This window comes from Mytilus edulis, unplaced genomic scaffold, assembly GCF_963676685.1.
Source record: "Mytilus edulis unplaced genomic scaffold, xbMytEdul2.2 SCAFFOLD_623, whole genome shotgun sequence".
Lineage (NCBI taxonomy): Eukaryota > Metazoa > Mollusca > Bivalvia > Mytilida > Mytilidae > Mytilus > Mytilus edulis.
This window is the reverse complement of record NW_027267382.1, coordinates 27,393-33,997: the sequence shown is the minus strand read 5'-3', so window position 1 is coordinate 33,997 and position 6,605 is coordinate 27,393.

Below are 6,605 nucleotides of genomic sequence, written 5' to 3'. Positions count from 1 at the left end.
TATAGTCAGTATCAAAAACTCAACTACCTATTATTCTGTTTATCGGTAATTATGACGTCACACAATGTATTGCCTAATATTTTCAGTGATACAGCCAGTACGTTGCATTTTGATACTCGAAAATATTAGGCAGTAACAGTAAGATCAAAGGGAAAATATACGAATTACAGATAAAGTTGTATATTATAAAGATAGATAGTTTTTAACTTTTTATGTTTTTATGACCATGATGACTAATGCTTTCCTTTGGTTTTTGTTTGTGAAATGTATTTTATGTATGTTTATATTATTTGTTACAAACTTATTGTTTAGGCTAGTTTACATGACAATAGATATTTGATAATTGATAATTAATAAAAGATTGAAATTTTTGTTTTGTTAATTCCTTAAAAGAATTTGATATTAACTTATTTATTTTTTTAATTTCATCAACCCTGTACATGTGACAGTCTTTAAAATATTGTTACAGTAAAACAGTAAAACATCAACAGTTAAAAGCAAATACTATTTGTAAATAAAAACATGTTTACAATATCATGAATATATAGATGTAATTTTGGTTAACATTTTATCCTTGAAAAGTAAAGGATCTATTTACCACTGGTTTTATTACTGGGAATAAAGAAAAACAAACTCAAAAGTTGCATTTTCTTTTCTTGTGTGACTTAATATCTATATATGGACTTCCGCAAATGCATATTGGTCAGTGAAATTTGCGTACAAAAGTAGGTCCATACCATTTTAATCAATTATTTGACCTTTTTATCAATCTGACACTTTAGGATGGACCATGATGTCAACAAAACCACAAAAGACATTTTATTTTCTTTCAAGTAGAACACCCAATATCTCTCTCTTCATATATCTTTTTAAGGACTTGAAAATGAATATCAGTCAGAGAAATATATCTAAAGATTGTTTTTTGAAGTCCACGTGGACTATCCTTTTTAAATCATTCATTTGACCTTGAGTATTATTTAAACCAACATTTAATAATCTCACATTTTAGAACTGACCATGATGTCAACAAGTAGAACAACACCACAAAAGACATCTTATTTACTGTCAGGCATGTCAGGTAGAATATGGACTTGTCAGGTAGAATATGGACTTGTCAGGTAGAATATGGACTTGTCAGGTAGAATATGGACATGTCAGGTAGAATATGGACTTGTCAGGTAGAATATGGACTTGTCAGGTAGAATATGGTCTTGAAAATGAATATTTATCAGATAAATATATATTTTAAGAATGGTTTTTGCATGTCAACTTGGACTATCTCCACTTGGACTATCTCCACTTGGACTATCTCCACTTGGACTAACTCCACTTGGACTATCTCCACTTGGACTATCCTTTCTTAATCATTTATTGACCTTTAGTATCAATGACATTTTACTTACCATCCTATTAAAGTCTTGCTTAATGTTTCTAATCTTATCATATTTATTGACCTGCTAATGAATAATTTATTAGGAGTATCTACAAGCAAGTCCACTTGAAATAACATTTTTTATCATGACAAGTTGTGTGGAAATATAAGAATTGTGTATCAATTCCTGAAACTTTTCCATTTGTAAAGGGGCATAACTGTAGAACTTTAAAAGTGAAGCTACCAAAATTCCAACTTGATCTGTGTTCTGTGGTAATAAGCATTATTTATATGTATTAGTTTCATAACATTTGGTTGAGGCAAACTTAAGTTAGAGAATGCAAAATAATTTTAAGGATAATTTTAATAATTAAGGACAGACAAAGATAAAACTTATTGCCCCTTCGCTACAGCGGGGGCATCAAAGTTAATGTAACAAAATTTCTGGATTGCATCCCCTGGAATCTTTTTCAGTCACAACAATGACATACATTTAGTTAAATGCATGTACACAGTTCAAAGACAAGCATGACAAGACAGGCTGTTTGCATTGAGTAGATATAATAAAACATTTAAGGAATGACTGTAATACTTTTTTTTTGTCTAATTCAGGGCTCACACTACTTCAGAATTATAGGGAGAAGTGACTTCTCTTTTTGAAACTGATAGGGAGAAGTGGTGAGATTTGAAAGAGAAGTGCTCATTCGCGCGGGTGCGCTACAATGTTTGGATTTTACAATAGTATAAAGGGCCATATGTAAATAATGTTCTTTTTATGTTGTTCAATTCATATGAGTAAAAAATTACAATTAAAGTAACATTTGAAATTAAAAGTTGTTTAAGTTTTACTAAGGTTCTTGTGAGAAACTACCAACTAAATATCTAGCACTAAAAAAAAAAAATTATTTTAAAAAATGTAAAGAAATTATATCAATTACAATTTAAAGGGAAATTCCACGATTTTTTACTTATCATCTAATTATGTTCATCTTAACATAAAAAACACATTTGCAAAGTTTTAAATTTATATTCCTTCTAATAACGGAGAAAATCAAGTATTTGTAACTTTTTTGGTTGAATTCTCGAGTGGGTCGTGACGTATTAGCCCGATTTATTGAATTCTGGGAAAAAATCAAATCTGTTTAACTCTTATAGCTTATCGACAATATACGTAATTAAAAGCGCACAGCTGACGAATGGTCGAAGTTATGAACCACAATATAAGAATGAACGAAAATGAATATGCATATACCGTTTTGTATTGATTGAATTAAACTCCTATAAAATTATCTCTAGTAAATGTTTTTGAATAAATTTAATTAATTATTGTTGAGATTTTTTTCATAAAATATTTATTGAACATTTTTACTGATATTGAACTGAAAATATTTCAGTTCTATTTACCGTTATTGTTTTGATAATCATTTCAATGAAACTAATGTGTGAGCAGAGTGTGTATATTATTTTGTAAAGGTCACTGTATATTTCTCGGCTTGAGGTCAAATCGTTTACCTTGTAGCTATTTAGCCGCAGGTGTGAGTTCAAGCGTACACAGGTATAAATGTTGTTATTTGGAAAGGACAAACAGAAAGGATTAGAAAGAGTATGCTGTCACGATGTTAATACACTAAGATTTAATACACAATGAGAATAAAGATACAATAATTAAATTGTGTAAATTAATTGAAAATAAAATTCAGATTCGTAATTCCGAAAGTGTATAAAAATAAAAGGAAACAATTTTTGATTACTTTCTTAGCGGCAATTGGCGTAAAGATTCAAATATGAAGCAAAAAATAGTAGTTTTAATCTGTTATAAAAACTAAATGCAATATTACCCAATTTGATATACCATTGTACATCTGTTTGATATCATTAACTTTACCGGAATTTCTTAACTTGTATTCAAATCTGGCTGTGTTTAAATGCTAATAATACTATTGCAATTTTAAAGTTTTTAATTGACAAAAAAATACAACATACAACATGCATGATTTTTTTTTAGTTTCTTTTTAACATTTTATTCTTACATAATTAAATTCATTTGACAATCATTTACACGAACTTTTTGTGAAAAGAATATCAATTATCTAAGCTAAGGCATTATTTCTTTTGAGGATTTTTGAGGATTTTTTTTTTAAATTCTATGATAATATTTGTGCAATGTTGAACATGATAGCCGTCATTAATCCAAATAAGTAATACAGTAGATGTAATAAAAGTTATATTTTAGTCATGCATAACCGATATTGACGAATTTATAATAGTTCGTCCATACATCGTTGTTCTTGAAACAATCATTATTAGTATACATGTAAGTTTCCTGACGTATAAGAGCCATTGAGGATGAGCTCCAGAGAAATCAGACTAGTGGCGTTTCGTTCGTTTGTTTGTTGGGAAAGGAGAGGAAATGCAACCGCTTGTACAGATAAACGACAGAATTACCATACAAGCATTTATAGTCAACACAATCAGAAAGAGTTCCCATCGTTAGACGGGGAATATGAAGGCTTCCAAGAATGAACAAGTGACATGTCTAACTCTGAACAGTTAGAAAACAGACTATCGACATCGACCGCTTGTTCTTAATATTTGAAACTGTATGCATATATATACGTATACGTTTATGATATATATAGTGATGAGTTCTTGCGTCTGACAAAAACTAAATTCCTTCATGGTTATATCTTGCCATACGTTTATATTGGTTTGTAAGGTGATTACTCACAATCGTTATTTGAAAATCCTGTTTGTGAGATGTAGATTCATTTCAATACAGAAATTTCGTCTATATATTTCACAAGTGTATAACACGGAGAAGCTCTGAAGGTCCATTACTCCCATTTTGTTTGGGTGTGAACCATCGATGTTTACAGCAATATCACAGAATAAGAAGATGATGGTAGAAAGAACTATGGGCGTCATGTGGCAAATATTACATGCATATCGGACAATGAGTTGTCAATCTGTATGAAAAGATTTCCAATACAACCATATTATTGAGAAGGAATGTTTACATGCTATACTCTCGTACTAGTATTACAGGGTTCTTGTGGCGTTCACCTTAGACACACATCTTTTTAACGATGTTTAAAAAAAAGACAGAACCAATTTAATGTCATATTTCCCTATTTTTTAAATATAACTAAAACTATAACTATCTGACAAGAATACCCCTATTTAGCGAACAAGTAATTTATTCTTTTTTCTGTTATTGAATACCAAGAAAGAAAATAAATCCCGAAATTAATTTGAAACTTTGATACTCAAAAGTTTCCCAGCAAAATATTCACATTTCCTGGGGATAATTAGTGTTCGTCCAGTGGCATATATAACAATTGTGATGACGAATTACTTCCTTTGTTCGAGAACAATCTTATTGAAATATAAATCTGTGATTTTACTAGGTCCACAGCTTCAATGAACCAAAGCAAAAGTTATACATCGACCTGTATTTAAATCAAATTGGTTCTCTTCTTCTTCTGGTATACAATAGTCTATCGACATTCGATGATTACATACTGTTGGCATACGTGGACTAGTCTATTTACAACACTTTTACCCCTATTTATTCAAAATATATGTTTTTTTCTTATGTTCAATGTATACATGTATATATTTTAAATTGCGCTATAGTTCCGTAACTTTCTATCCAGTCGTATAAACGAATCGTCGGCAAGTGCGTACATTTTTTTAAATCAATATTTCTGGTCTGTTCCAATCTGTCCTTCACTATTGACAATGACTATATATTACATTTTCCCAAATTCACCCTTGGAAAAAATATTAAAATAGATTTTAATTTCATCAAATCTTATTTTTTGGGTATTATTTATATGTTTATGAATTATATTCTTTACACCAGAAATGTTATTTATAATCAAGCGTATGAGTTTAGTAATGACAAGTAAGACAGAGTTGTATATTATTCATCTGATAGTTCAAAATGGAAAGTTATAAGTTCAATACCTGCAGAAGTGAAACGATGCATGAACTTGCAAGGCCGACAGGAAATCGCTTGAATACCTGGACGTGTCACCTCACACCCCTCACAATACCTTTGGAAGTAATACCTTTAGCCATGCTGGTGATCAGATGAGGGAAGATCAAAATATATTTGTTTATTACTTTAAAGAATTATGAACAAATTAGATTTTCGAAAACAATTTTCACGGAACATTTATTTATGATTTCAACTTTGACTTTTCACCTAATTCCAATATCAACAGTTTAAAAACAACAGACCATGGTAATTTAAAAAAAAGTAATAATATTTTTCGTATCAAGTTAGTTAGTCGGATAAAACAACCGTACGATTGACAAGATATCGACACGCAATTACGACTACATCGGTTACTGTAGTTTTGTTTCTTTGTGGTTTATAGACATATCGTTTTTATTAATCGGGAAAGAAGACAAAATGGCGGATCGCAGAGAATTGATACTCTAAATTTAAAATCGATGGTGATCGCTTATCTAGCGGAATAAAACTTTAATATCTATGAATTTGAGCATTTTTATACAGAATGAACATCAATTTTTGATTTTTTTGCGAAGTTTCCCTTTAATAAAAAATTATCTTGTGTATGAAATTCAGTGTTTCTCATAAAAAAAAATATAAAAGTTATTAAGCTGGGCCATAATATATTGATATTAGTATAATAGTCTCAGAGTTAAGCAACTTTAATCAATAGTTTGAAACATTCATAAAAAATATAGGGAATTATATACACCAATCAATTAGATGTAACCAAAAGTCTCTTAATGCGTGTGGGATGCGTAATTTTTCCCTTTGGGTTCAATATTCTTCTGTCAGCTGTTCCATCCGTGCGTCCGTAGTAATTATTGTAAAAGTACGGATTTCGGTCATAGCTGGTCCGGTTCAGATCCGTAGTTTAGAAATCGGTCAATGGCGGACGAATGCAAGAAAATTTACAAAAATAAACGATGTTTGACAAGTTATTTGGAAAGGAACATGACGGTTTTAATGCAATAAATGGATTAAACATTTACTGGAAGCAACTTTTATCACGTTTAAATGAAGTAACAAACTTATTTTGCAGCCGAAATTTAGGTTGATGTACGTTTTCGAAATTTGCGAAAATGCACAAAGTGATAAAAAGTTGTATTTTTATCAAATAACCTGATACACACTGCGAAGACAATGCTTCAACCTCTTTTCTATAGATAATGAATAGTTTATGTCTGAATTTCTTTAATTATCAGTAAAAAA